Raw genomic sequence first — 15,438 nt, forward strand, 5'->3', positions numbered from 1 at the left:
TTGTGATTTCTTTCAGTGTCTATGTGCTAATATTTTTCTGAAATAGTGGGGGCGACCGAGCGTAGCGAGGGAGCTACAAGGTTCTAGGGAGGGTTTGGGGGGGTTACCCCCCCAAGAATTTTTTTCAAATATGGGGTTGAAATGGTGCATTTTACAGCAGAAAAGGTGACCAAAAAGCCATAAGTGTACAATCAGTTCTAAAGGGGAACATGAAAATTCCATGTCACCAACAGCAGAAAAGAACATTTTACAACACAACACATTTTAATGATCAATGTGTCCACAGTGTGATGAAAGAAGCATAATTCAATTCAACAGATAAAACGTGGAAAAGCGATCACCCAAAGGTGAACCTAATTGAAGAAACGCAATGTGAGCACAATCTAAAAGTATGCAACCTAGAAGGCCTAGTGCACACTTTACCTTTTCTTTCACCAATAAATCGGGGGGGGGGGAGAGCGCGAACGCAGTCCCCCACTACCAGAAATAATGCAGTTGTGTATCCCGCATTTGGGAACATAGCAGGGGTCAGCAAATCCGATGTGCAATGGGTAACCCTCACCCTGGGAGATCTGCCCTTGAGATCACATTCTCCCCTGCCAGCTAAGTATGAGTTGCATGCAAGAGGGCAGGGGTTGGGTCAGTTCTGGGAAGCCCCGCTAAGCGAGGGTGAGAAGGCAGGCCCTGACCCAGCCCCAACCCCCCAATCCCCGGAAGCTCTGAGCGTCTGCAGAGCTGCCTGTCCCGCGTGTAGGGGGAAGCTCCAGCAGGCAGAGCCCAGCAGAAGAGCAGATTGTAGCGCAGTTCCTTTCTCCCATCAGGTGCTGCTCGGCCCGAGATTTGTATAAATAGCAGGATGGCTTGAGCAGGCCTGTTGCAGTCTGCCCACTGGCCTGTCAGCCCCACACGGGCCCATGGCCCTCCTGAGCGTAGCTGCTCAGCCCTGGCCCCATTCACACCATCATAATCATCCTGGACCTCGACGCTCCACCACCCCTGAATCTCAGAGTTCTGCCCAATGACAATGCTGAAGCTTTGACATCTTTGCCGTAACCATATGCCGTGTTGTGTCAGCCGAGCCTGCACAGCGCCAAAGGCAAGTATTCCCTTGTCAGGGCCCAGAGGTCACTGAGTCTTCCAGTGCCATCCACTTGGCACAGCCTACTGTTCCCAGCGTTTTCTACCCACAAATCAGCACCACTGCCAAACAGAACTGCATCATTGGGGCCCATCGCTGCTGCTCTCCGACTTGACCCCAGCCCAGCGCAAAGGCACCCATGCTTCTGGTCTGATGTTGAAAAGCCTGGCTCTGCTGAGATCCGAAAGACAAGAACTAAGGTATTTTGGGAACATAGTACTATTGTTTTTTGTGTTGCAACTGTATCAGCTCACACCTCTCCTGAAGGGTATAGGCTGCCCTCAGACTGCGCTACCAAAAGAGTGAAAATAAGTTATACCTGTTGGGCTTGCCTGTTTCACTTTTATGATTGGGATCACTGCTGCATGGGTATTAAGCGCGTTATAAATAACCTATCATACCACTCGTATTTTCTCCAGAGCTCCAGCAACTATTCGAAGTGTACTCCGATCCATTTTGTGAACAAACTCAATCCACTAACAAACAAAAACTTTGGTTCCCATTGATTTGGATTTGGATTTTGTTTCCTTTCTATACATTTCTGGAGAGCATTTTTTGAAAGGTTGTTCTTGAGTGTGTAGATTATTTGCTTTTGCCCACTTTTGCTGAATGGCAATTTCGACAAAACATTTTTTTGCCGCATTTTTTTACGCTTTTTTACCAAAAAAATATAGATGGTAATTTTGGGTAAGGTATATAGAAAGTGAGGGTGCAGGGGTTCTGCCACCGGTTTTTGTGGTAAAAAAAGCAATAAAATTGACCCAAATGAATGTGGCGAAATTGGCATTTGCCATAAAAAAGGCAGAGAAAGTTTATTGATACGATTATTTATGTGTCCACAGGTCAATCACAGCATGGCTGGAATTTGTAAGGGGGCCTTGGTGATTGAATGGGGTTTACTGGTGAAAGGATGGTGATCCAGCGCAGAGCGGCTCCTTTTGTGCCAATGTTTCCAAGTCTCCCCCCAAAAATATTGTGACTGATGATGCTGATAGCAGTCTAGTAGAGTGAGTGTGCACTCAGAATTCTCATTCGTCTTGTTCTTTTATGTGTCCCGAATAGACCACAGAGTAGTTTTGCGCACAGGCACATTTAAAAAAAAAAAAATTTTTTTTTTTTTTTTTTTTTTTTTTTTTTACTCAAGCATTGTCCAACATACGGCCTGGCGGGCCACATAAAATGGCTTGGCGGGCCGTATTGTGGCCCGCGGGCCGTACGTTGGACAACCTTGCTATAGGGGCTTTGGATAGAAATAAAGCTCTGGGTCTTGATGGTCTCTCTGTCAAATTTCTCAACGCTCTTTCTCTATCCCTCGCTCCTAATATTAAGACATTATTTTCTTATTTTACCTCGAATAAATCCTCGTCTGGTTCATTTTCCAAAGCCCTGCTTATCTTATTCCCCAAGCCAGAAAAAGACCCTACATGCCCAAGTAATTATCGTCCTATATCCCTATATCCCTTGTTAACGTGGAATGTAAAATCTTTGCCAAAATTCTTGCCAACAAATTTGAATCCTTCCTCCCGGCCTTGTTCAAATTGGACCAGGTGGGATATGTGAAAGGACGCAATATCTCCTCTAATGCTGGGTTATTTTTATATGCTATTCATATTGGGCCTCATTACGACCCTGGCGGTAAGGGGTTAGCGCCAGCGTTAGCTGCGCCGACCCCTTACCGCCAATCACGAGTTCCCTTTCCGCCATGGCGGATTTTACACCTGCTTCTAGCGGGTGTAAGAAACCATGGCGGTAAGGGAACTTGATGTTAATTACGCCACCGTAATTTACGGTGGCGTAATTAACGCCTTCCCCACTCCCATTATGCCCTATGGGGCAAAAATGGGAATGGGGAAGGGTAAATGGGGATTGGGGACTTACCGCCCCGCCGACCTCGGAATGGGGCGGTAAGTCCGCCAACCACCATGGCGTAAACGTAGTTTACGCCATGGTGGTAAAGTCACGGCCCAGGCGGTAACTTACCGCCTGGGTCGTAATGAGGCCCATTGTTTCTAAAGATAAAACAGATAGACAGGGGTATGCGGCTATAGCCCAGGATGCACAAAGGCCTTTGGCCATGTCAGTTGGGACTTCATGTTCCAGTCTCTCGAACGGAATTGATGTGGTGGAAAATTCATCTCTTTTGTTAAACTGCTCTATTCTTGCCCCAAATCTTCTGTTTGTATTCATGGCCAGACCTCCTCCTTCTTCCCTTTATTAAGAGGTACGTGTCAGGGCTGTCCTCTATCCCCTATCCTATATATTCTCTCGTTGGAACCTTTGCTAGAGCTCATTAGATCTAATAAATGCTTGCCAGGAATTACAGGTGGATCAACACATTTTAAGAATGCAGCGTATGCTGATGACATTCTCATTTGTATCAAACATTTCAAGCTCCATCTTTCCCACTGGCTTGATACACTTTACCAGTTTAGTCGAGTTTCTGGGTATAAGCTTAACAACATAAAATCTGAAATTCTACCTCTTAAGCCCTATTGTTTAAAACATGAGTTGGATTCTTTTGGCTTAAAATGGAGTCATGACTCTATTAAATATCTAGGTATTAGATTTGCTCCCACTGTACAAGATACTATTAAACTTAATACACAAATACTATTAGACAAACTTAAAGTTCTTACTTCTAAATGATCCCCCCTTTATCTTTCTTGGTGGGGCCGGCTGGATACTATCAAAATGATGCTCTGCCCTATTCTCATATATTATCTTCAGCTTCTCCCGGTCCCGCTTCCTCTTTCTTTTCTCAAGCCTATCTTTTACTCACTCTACTAGGGGGTCCTGGAAAAAGTAAAAGAATTGCAGTGGCAAAATTAAAAGCCCTGTATGAGATGGGGAGTGGGGGAGTAGGTTCCCAGACTTTAATCTATATCACTCAGCATTTCTAATAAAACAGTCTCAATGTTGGTTTAATTCTTCCCATTTGTCAGATACTCCCTCCGGGTCTAGATTAGAGGAAACGATAGCTTGCCCATATGACCCTGCAGATCTTATTTATGTATTTAACCACTCCTCCATTGCCCTTTCTGACCCTATCAAAACCTCTGTTGCTGCTTTAAAGGGTTTCCTTTTCCCTCAAAATAATAAACTAAATAATAGTTTATCTCCCCTATCTATTCTGGAATAACAAACACATTGTTATTAACCAAAGAACTTCGCACCGAAAATCTTGGCTCAAAAAAGGCATCAGATTTATTCAACAAATCATCAATGGCCCCATCATTTTATCATTTCAGCAGCTGAAATGGTTATTCTCCATCCCCAATAGCGATTTTAATTTTTATAACGAGCTGGTCAATGCATGTCTTGACACACTGCATCACTTTTCTAACAACATCATCTCACCTGATGTAATTAGAACATTGCAGATCACCACATTCCCTAACCTTAGGGCTTCAGAAATCTACAAGGGTCTTAGCACAAAATTGGTTGTACAGCCAGTTTGTTTGTTATGGGAAAGAGACTTTGGCTTTGTCCTTGATGATCATACACGGTCCTTAATATACTCCAAAATCAAAAATATTTTATTATCTGCCAACATTACGCAACACTTTCTCTTTTTTATACATTGGGCGTTTATTACTCATGTCAAATTATCTAAATCGAGGAATGGCTCAAACGATTGTTGTTGGACCTGTGGATATGCACCGGCAACTTATGAACATATGTTTTTCAATTGCTCTTTTGTTTTTACATTTTGGCAAGATGTATGGCAAACTCATTTTCAAGAGTGACGTTCCACTCTCCTTTTTGAATGTTGTTTTAGGTAGTCTAGCACTTCAATGCTGTGACTTGCATTATCTAAGAGACTTTATGACCTATTCATTATTATTGCTTTGAAACTCATAACCATCAATTGGAAGAATGCTCGTGCTCTCTGTATTAGAGTTGGTGGAATAATATCTGTCACATTCAAAGTATAGAACTATGCATGACCAATTTGCAAGACTCTATCCACAAGTATAATGCAAAGTGGTCCTTTTTCATTTGCTATTTGTATTGCTTTAATGCCTCATCTCATGGTTTATAAACCTTCTCTTGTATTTTCCTTTAACCATCAATTTTCACAAACTATAACAGGAATGTATTAAATTGTCTATTTTATTGATGTTTTCATTCCCCCTCACCACTTTCTTCTCTTTCCCTTATTCTCTTGTTTGTCTTTCCCATATGTCTCCCCTTGTATGCTGTCGCAAATACTTTTGTTCTTTTATAGTAGATCTCTCGTTGAAGAATTGCTTGGTCTAATTTTCTTTTTTTTTCTAGTTCCTCACATAGGTATTTTTGAAGTCTTAGCATCATTGTTATCTGATATCAATGTATCTTACCTAGGCCAGAATCATATTTGTTATGTTAGATTTCTACTGTTCATTGATGTTGTTATTATTCTAATAAATGTTATTAAACAAAACAAAAATAAAGCAGAACAGAACACGGGATCTATGAAATGCTGCCCAACTGGAAGGTCCCGTCTAGTTTCAACTCAAACCAGCCAATCATGAGATCACCAAGGTCCAGCAGTGCCTGCATTGCTGGCAACTTTCCATTGATTGTGCTCATGTTTTACACATGATTGTGTGAAAGCTGTGGACGCTGCAGTGAGCCTGCTAGGGTTTGTTGGCACCAGGAAGATGTTTCTTTCTCCTTATCATACTCAGTCTCTCACAGCAGGCTGTATTGTCTTGAGCCAATTCATCCACCCTTGCAAACCTCCTCTTTCCCATATCTATAATAAAACCATGATTTTAGCCCCTGTCAATTTTCATTTGAGAAATAAAAACAAATAGGTTAATTTTGTATGGTTTTATAGATGTATATTACAGTACAGAATAGAATAGCAAAGTATAGGGTAATATTGTATAGTATAGTTATAGTGTATAATATAAAGCTGTTTGGAGTTTGGCATTTGTATGGTCTAGTATAGTATAGTATAGTATAGTATAGTATAGTATAGTATAGTATAGTATAGTAAAGTAAAGTATAATATAGTCTATCATAGTGTAGTACAGAATAGTATAGCTCACTTTGAGGTGCAGGGCAGAGTTTAGAATTTAAAGTTTACATTTTCATAATGTTTTTAAAAGTAATTTAAGAGGCCAATAATACAGAGATTTCACAATTCACATTGCTGATTTCCTACAGTTTTGTACTGTTTTTTGCAGTTCTGCGCCGCATAACCCCTGTACCTTCATGGCAATGCTCCTAAGCAGGTCTGGCTATAAGTACAAAACATCTTCCCAATGATGTTATTCCTGTTTTTAGTTGTGTCTGTGTGGTACACCACTTCTCATCTCCATTGTTTCCATGGTTTCTAACCCTGCTTTTTTATTCTAAAGAGAGTATGCACTCCATACCTGCAAAGAGCAGGTACTGAGGTCACAAGTTCCCTTTTTGACAGCTGCAGCTGACAGAAATGTCACTATAGAAAGAGGTTGCATTTAAATCTGAACTTCAGCTCCAAAACCATAATTAACTATGATAAACTGCCATGTGGTGGCAGGATAATCTGCAACTATAAGCCATTATGTAGTATAATTTATTGTATTTTGGAGTGCAGCACCACTGCATGGGATCACATTTTTGCTATAATGTGGCACATATAGCCAGCCAGATGTTGCCAGTGTAACATATGGATATGCAAATGAAGACAGGTTACAGATTTAAAAGCATAATAGATTTTTTTTTCTTTTCTCACTTGAAATGCCTCATTCACAGGAGACCACATTAGTTATCTAATTGACTAACTTAATTAACAAATACTAACACTAATTATAATTAAATAACATTATAATGTGCTCTCCATGTGGAAAGAGAGGCAGAAGAGATGTGCTGTGAGAGTCATTTTTAAACGTGCATTTTTTCTCTGATTTTCTATGGCTACACTGAAATGTGAAGGACGGAAAGGCAGCAGGAAGCAAGAAACAGAAACAGTTATTGCAGTATGAAGATCGCATTGTTTGTGAAACAGGGGTGGCAACCTAATACACTTTCTGTTAATATGATTGGATGGAAGTATATCTGAAGACAGGCTGCGCAAGCAACAGAGCTTTGCTGGACGAGCTCTGACAGAATTATAGTTAGTTCACTTTTGCAGAGCTGCTGTGAGGTCGCCTTCATTCTGCTGCTGGGAGTAGTCGTTCCAGCTGCACTGTTTACCTTCAGAGACTGGGGGTTCCTGGTTACTTGGCACCAGCTTGAGAACTGCAGATTGCAGATTGAACTGCATGTTCTTTAAAAAACATGCAGTTCAATCTGCATGTTTTTTAAAGACAACCCCAGGTGTGTGCTTTAAAAAGAAAACCCCGGGCCCATTCCTCAGAGGCCACGAGCCAAGGGAGATATTGTGTGGGAGAACTAAAGATAACTGGTAATTATCAAAGTGAATGGAGATTATTGTGACTGCTGTATGAATGACCTAATATATATCAGGCAGGCAGAGTAGAAAAAAAAAGGGAATCCCCTGTGTTTAACTGACACTTTATAATGTTGCGAAATGAATATTGTTCTTTTGCTGCATGTTTTCCTTTTTCTCTTTGTTACAGAGGATGCAAAGTGAATCTTGTTCCGCTGCTGTACATTTTTCTGTTTATTTCTGTAAAACAAACAAGGGTAAGATGGTGTTCTGAAATGCAACTGTTTATAAAACACAAAAATACATGAAGACAGACGTGTAGTGTGTTTTTGTCTTTCTCTTTTTTTAGTGCATCTGAAATAGCACTTGTGATATGGAGAAGATTTTGAGGTAGTGCATTTGTCATTTTTCCCATATAGATAAAACAACAAAAACAATAAGGGGGTAATTCATGGAATTTAGTGCACAAGTGGCGCACGCGGCTGGCGCACAGTGTGCGCGTGCGAATCTCTGCGCCAGCCGTGTGTGCTAAAATCCATTTCCGCGCACAGCGTATTCATGGATTTTAGTTAACAAAACCAGCCGTGGCGCACAGTGGCGCAGAGACCCTGCAGCAGCGCCAGGAACGCCCCCAAGAACGCCCCTCGTGCAGGGAAAAGCCATCAAAATCCCCAATCCAGCGCAAAGGGCTGCGCTAACCCTGTACCAGCACGGCAAGCGGGGAACATATATTACTGGGGTTCGCGGGAAGTTTCACACACGATAGGCCCTGTGCGAGTGGGGTACGTGTATTACTGGGGTTCGTGGGAAGTCTCACATGCGATTTGAGCAGGGTACGTATATTTTGGGGGGTGCGTGGGAAGTTTCACATGTGATAGGCCCTGTGCGAGTGGGGTACGTGTATTACTTGTGTTCGCGGGATGTTTCACATGCGATTGGCCCTGTGCAAGTGGGGTACGTGTATTACTGGGGTTCGCGGGAAGTTTCACACGCGATTGGCCCTGTGCGAGTGGGGTACGTGTATTACTGGGGTTCGCGGGAAGTTTCACATGCGAAAGTGCCTGTGCGAGTGGGGTACGTGTATTACTGGGGTTCGTGGGAAGTCTCACATGCGATTTGAGCAGGGTACGTATATTTTGGGGGTGCGTGGGAAGTTTCACATGTGATAGGCCCTGTGCGAGTGGGGTACGTGTATTACTGGTGTTCGCGGGATGTTTCACATGCGATTGGCCCTGTGCAAGTGGGGTACGTGTATTACTGGGGTTCGCGGGAAGTTTCACACGCGATTGGCCCTGTGCGAGTGGGGTACATGTATTACTGGGGTTCGCGGGAAGTTTCACACGCGAAAGGGCCTGTGCGAGTGGGGTACGTGTATTACTGGGGTTCTCGGGAAGTTTCACACGCGATTGGCCCTGTGCGAGTGGGGTACGTGTATTACGGGGGTGCGCGGGGAGTCCAACACGTGAATTGGCAGTGTGGGTCCTCCCAGGTGTTCCCTCTACACCCTCCACGGCCCCTGCAGGCAGCCCACACCACAGGGGACTACCCTGCACCCCTGGTCATGTCCCACAGGCAGCACATCCACCATGGGCATGACCCCCAGCCAAGCCACATGTCAGCTTGCACTACTGATCACCAACTCATGTCCCCCAGCACCCCCACCCCCAGCAGTGCGGGGCACCTGCCAGCAGGCCCCCACTCATGTCCCCCTGCACCCCCACCCCCCAGCAGTGCAGGGCACCTGCCAGCAGGCCCCCACTCATGTCCCACTCATGGCCCCCTGCACCCCCACTCCCCAGCAGTGCAGGGCACCTGCCAGCAGGCCCCCACTCATGTCCCCCTGCACCCGCACCCCCCAGCAGTGCAGGGCACCTACCAGCAGGCCCCCACTCATGTCCCACTCATGTCCCCCTGCATCCCCACCCCCCAGCAGTGCAGGGCACCTGCCAGCAGGCCCCCACTCATGTCCCACTCTTGTTCCCCAGCGCCCCCAGCCCCCAGCAGTGCAGGGCACCTGCCAGCAGGTCCCCACTCATGTCCCACTCATGTCCTCCTGCACCCCCACCCCCAGCAGTGCAGGGCACCTGCCAGCAGGCCCCCACTCATGTCCCCCTGCACCCCACCCCTCAGCAGTGCAGGGCACCTGCCAGCAGGCCCCCACTCATGTCCTACTCATGTCCCCCTGCACCCCCACCCTACAGCAGTGCAGGGCACCTGCCAGCAGGCCCCCACTCATGTACCCCTGTACCCCCACCCCCCAGCAGTGCAGGGCGCCTGCCAGCAGGCCCCCACTCATGTCTCCCTGCACCCCCACCACCCAGCAGAGCAGGGCACCTGCCAGCAGGCACTCACTCATGTCCCACTCATGTCCCCCTGCACCCCCACCCCCCAGGAGTACAGGGCACCTGCCAGCAGGCCCCCACTCATGTCCCACACATGTCCCCCTGTACCTCCACCCTCCAGCAGTGCAGGGCACCTGCCAGCAGGCCCCCACTCATGTACCCCTGTACCCCCACCCCCAGCAGTGCAGGGCACCTGCCAGCAGGCACCCACTCATGTCTCCCTGCACCCCCACCACCCAGCAGAGCAGGGCACCTGCCAGCAGGCCCCCACTCTTGTCCCACTCATGTCCCCCTGTACCCCCACCCCCCAGCAGTGCAGGGCACGTGCCAGCAGGCCCCCACTCATGTTACCCTGCACCCCCACCCCCACGCAGTGCGGGGCACCTGCCAGCAGGCCCCCACTTATGTCCCACTCATGTCCCCTTGCCCCCACGTCATGACGATCCTCAATCATGGCCCTTATGGCCAGCCTCCCCAGCCCAAAGACCCAACCAAGTATTGCATCCACCCACATAGAAAAGGCAATTACATGATACAACCCCAAAGGCAAGTATGTTACTGAACACATGTCCGTCACACACACACAATGGGTTCAAGTGAATGTGAAAAACCATATCATGACATGCATGAAACCAATGAGATAATACCACACATCAAAGTATGAAGAAAAAAATGCATTAAACACAACATGAATGTAATTACAAGAAAACACACAACAATGGGAATAATTAAAGAAATGCTGCATGTCCGTAAAAGAATAAAAAACAAGAAATCATAATCCAAAGAAATCCAAAAGAAATGGTGTCCAAAGTCACAGTCCAACAAAGCAAATCCAAGGGAAACAAGAAAGTGACATCCATTGCACCATGGTGAAAATAAAAAAAAGTGAGAATAATCCAATGGTGAACTATGTACAAATGAACAATCCAGGGTCCATGAGCCCAACTGATGAAATGAAACCTACCAAAAATACTACCTAATAAAAAACTATATACAAAAACGTGGTGCATTGTCCAAGCGCAACCAAAATAAAAAAGAAAAGGAAAGGAAACCTAACACTATCTAACTATATACAATGGCGGCGGGAAAGTCCTGCGGCTCACTCTGTGGTGTCCCGGGCCAGGGCATCATTGAACTCCATGTCGATGTCCCGGAGCGGGCCTCTGCCTTGGCCCTGAGGTCTCGCAGGGAGGCACTCATGGCCTGTTCCAACTCCCTGCGATTCGCCTCGAGGCACTCTGCCCGCCTCAACACCCGACGCATGGAGAACTCCGCCCTGACCATGGTGAGCCACGCCTCTTCTGCCCTTCGCCGCTCCGCATCTATGCGCTGGCCCAACTGCAGCCACACGGAAGACACATCCATTCCAGGGTCCTCCTGCCCTCTGGCCGATGTCTGCCCCCCTGATTTCGATGGCCCCGAGCCATCATTGCTCCCACCTAGAGCCTGCTCCTGCTGCTGCTGCTGCTTCTGTCCATGTGCCCTGTCTGATGATGCCTGCACATCCTCCATCAGCTGGTCTCCAGTTGTGGTGTCCACCCCTGCTGGACCGCCGACTCCCGACTGTGGCAGGGATGGGATCTCCACCAAGCTGGCTGTGTTGGTCAGGCCAGGTCCACAGGGGGCCCTGGTGGAATCTGGACTGGAAGACGGCAGTGAGAATTACTAGCGCATAGTCACCACAGAGGAGGAGAGGTCTGCCAGAGTGCGTGTCACATGTAGGAACCCACCAACCAGGGCCCCTCCCAACAGTACCACGTTGCGTTGTTGCTCTTCATGATGGCGTGGGTTCTCTGCCCAGGAAGAACGCACATCATCACGAATGTCACGCGTGCGCAACACAACACCAATCAGGACGGAGCCCATACATTCATGGGACCGCTCATCCGCAGGTAGTGGAGCGGCAGATGACATGGCACTCTCCCCTACCTCCAGACGGGCCTGGGACGGGGCCTCCCTGCTGGTGCATGGTGGTGCAGTCACAGGGTCAAGGACAGGGACATGCACAGGCCCCTCCGTAGTTTCCTGTGCTGCCTCCTGACCCTGGCCCTGGACTGCACCACTTGCACTAATGGTACTACCCCCACCAGGCCCCATGTGCGGCTCAGTAGCGGGCTTCTCCTCCTCTGTGGAGACCACCAACCTGGATGTCTCCGTACTGTCTTCTGCCATTGCAAGCGCCTGTGGGGGCTCACCCGGCCCTTCCGCCACAGCCGTAGTGGCAGACGCAGCACCAGCCCCCTCACTCCCGGATGATGGCAAGTCCTGGGAGGGTGGCTGGGCCTTGCGTCGCCACCCAGTAGAGGCATCCCCGCTGCCTGGCTCCACAGCGCCATCTCCGCCCTCTTCGTCACTTGATGCTGCGTAGAGGGAGACATAGAACACAAGCATCAGGGTACAGTACAATATTCCCCCAGACAGGAAGCAATAACACATGAGTGGCAGTATCTAACGTCACTTCCATCCTGTCCCTCCACAACACATGGGTGAATGCACGCAACACACATGCATGAACAGGCATGACGTCTGCAATCAACATCAGCATCCATGTACAAGGGCCTCTATTAATCAAAATGTTGCCTTCAAACTCACATGCATCCTGGCTCACACTGATCCCATGCACACACATCACCGGAGGGTCATGCATCATGCCTTGTACACCACAGACACAGTGGATAGACACAGTGCATACAATGGTGACCGCACTGCATGAGTGAATCTACACATCATCACGGACATGTGTCATGAATCCATGGCGTATCGAAGTCACAGACACACTTCTCGGACACACACACATGTGCACCATACATGTACATGACAGCAGCACCCATCCCTCACACCCACACCATGTGCAAGAACAGACACTGGCATGCTTTCATGTGTGAATTTGCCATACAGCTCCCCATGTAGCATTGGAACTCATGCACCAACCATGTGGTTCGCACATTACTGGTCTCGCATGCATGACCATGATGTCCCTGCACAAACACATCCATACATGGCCCATGTCACACATACAGGCAAGTATCAGACTACCAGCACTCTGCAACATGCCTTGTCTTGCACACCAAAGCTTGGCCACTTACCGCTGGAGCGCTGGGCATACGTGTTCCAGGACCCTCATCTGGATGTCACTCAAGCTGACCCGTCCCCCCTCCGCGAGGCGCCGGGCCTTGTGGAGGGTCCTGGACCTGAAGTCCTCCCAGCACTTCTTGACGTGCTTGATGTCACGGGTTGCCACCCCCTCAGTGTTGATGGCAACCACTACGTCGTCTCAGATCCTCTCCCATCCTTCCTTGTTGCCGCGTGATGTTTCGAAGAGGGCATCATAATGCCCCAGGACAGGCTCCACCAGGACACCAACTTCCCTCACACTGAAGCTGGTGGCCCTCTGCCTCTTTGGCTGGGGGTCGCCAGTGGTCTCAGATGGTGTTTGCCCCGACATGGCGACACCCGAGGCAGGCGTGGGTGGGCAACTGGGTCCTGGGGCTGGGCTGTGGAGCGATGGTATCCCAGTCGAGAGTCTTCTGTTCCAGCAGGGGTGGACACAGCAACTGGAACCCTGGCTGCCGTGCAGGCACCAAATAGCAGGGCACGTGGGCAGCAGGCAGTCAGGCAGCAGCAGATGGCAGGTGGGAGCGTGCTCAGGGCTCTGGGGGCAGGAAAATGGCCTTCAGGGCAGGAGCGTGGTCTTCCGTGTGTGTACGCTTGGCCAGCTTGATACAGAGTGAATTGGCACGTGAAAAAAGTGCATGTCAGTGTGAAATCCGAGGAAAGGCCCTTAGTGCGTAAGCGCGTTAGCACACATACGCGATTTCATTGGACCAAAGGCCCTTAGCGGGTAAGCGCGTCTGTGACGTATCGCACACGGGCGTTGCCCTTTTGCATGTAAAACTTCCCGCAAACCCCAGTAATACACGTACCCCACTCGCACAGGCCCCATTCACGTGTAAAACTTCCCGTGAACAACAGTACTACATGTACCGCACTCGCACATGGCCAATCGTGTGTGAAACTACCCGCAAACCCCAGTAATACATGTACCTCACTCGCACAGGGCCCTTTCGTGTGTAAAATTTCCCACAAACCCCAGTAATACACATACCCCACTTGCACAGGGCCCTTTCGCGTGAAAAACTTCCCGCGAACCCTAGTCATACACGTACCCCACTCGCACAGGGCCAATCGCGTGTGAAACTACCCGCAAACCCCAGTAATACACATATCCCACTCATACAGGGCCCTTTCGCGTGTAAAACTTCCCACGAACCCCAGTAATACACGTACCCCACTCGCACAGGGCCAATCGCGTGTCAAACTACCCGCAAACCCCAGTAATACACGTACCCCACTCGCACTGGGCCCTTTTGCGTGTAAAACGTCCCGCGAACCCCAGTAATACACATACCTCACTCAGACAGGGCCCTTTCGCGTGTAAAACTTCCCGCGAACCCCAGTAATACACGTACCCCACTCGCACAGGGCCAATCACATGTGAAACTACCCGCGAACCCCAGTAATACACATACCCCACTCGCACAGGGCCCTTTCACGTGTAAAACTTCCCGCAAACCCCAGCAATACACATACCCCACTCGCACAGGGCCCTTTCGCGTGTAAACTTCCCGCAAACCCCAGTAATACACGTACCCCACTCGTACAGGGCCCTTTCGCATGTAAAACTTCCCGCGAACCCCAGTAATACACGTACCCCACTCACTACATACGTGCTTTTTATTTGTGCACACTTTTGTAATGCGCAGGGATGCTACTGCCTGCGTGTGGCAGAATTGTTTAGGCCTGTGCGTGTCTTTGCCCGTGCGTGGGTTTTCCCTATTCGATTCCATGAACATGTGTGGTTCGCGTGCGTGTGGCGTTCCATGTACTTCCCAGCAGTACTTCCCCAGTTACACCTTTTTTTTCATGCGTTATTCCCCATTCCGCGTGTTACGCCCCCTGTTCCGCCTACTTTTGTTGTGTGCGCTGCGTTATGTGCGCTTTCGCTGAGCGCTTAGCGCACGCCTTTTGGGGACATGTGCACCAGCGTGCGCCATGCACGGATTTGGTGCACAACCAGTGGGAAAGTAGTGCAGCGCCTTCCTTGAATCACACGCGTGCGCTTGCTTGCTCACGCTTGCGCCTCCTTTCGCCTGCTTGCGCTGGGATTTTCGGCGCACGTTTGTTCCATGAATCGGCCCCTAAGTTGTCTAAAAGTAAGACTTAGCAATTATAAATAGCTGTGTGCGTGATTCCACTAAGTGTATGTGTGTGTGTTTTCTGAGTGGAATATAATACAATAGTTCTTGCTGAGCGTACATGAATCAGCAAAAAGAGGCTTATGGAAACATAGTTCACTGGTGTAGATAAATCAGTGATAACAGCCATAGGTGGCACTATATATGAAAATGCAGTGTTTCTGAATAATGTAGGTCTGAGGCCTTCAGAGATCACATAAACAGTCTAAACAAAAGAAGGGGGTTTTGTATGTTGGGGCCACAAATAAAACAAAGAAATTATGCTCACCAAAATACCACCAACAAAATGTATACCACTATAAAGCCAAACCCAATCTAAATGCAAGGAGTAGTCATTGC

The 15,438-nt window shown here is 48.2% G+C and overlaps 1 non-coding gene across 1 annotated transcript; it reads right to left on the reverse strand.

The window, feature by feature from the left end:
* Window positions 1-449: 449 nt before the first annotated feature.
* LOC138474920 (U1 spliceosomal RNA) lies at window positions 450-611 on the reverse strand. Its single transcript, XR_011269141.1, has one exon. It is a non-coding gene; the product is annotated as a U1 spliceosomal RNA (small nuclear RNA).
* Between the last annotated feature and the right edge of the window lie 14,827 nt (window positions 612-15,438).

Source organism: Ambystoma mexicanum, chromosome 8 (genome assembly GCF_040938575.1).
Source record: "Ambystoma mexicanum isolate Mex_15411 chromosome 8, UKY_AmexF1_1, whole genome shotgun sequence".
NCBI classification, from domain to species: Eukaryota; Metazoa; Chordata; class Amphibia; order Caudata; family Ambystomatidae; genus Ambystoma; species Ambystoma mexicanum.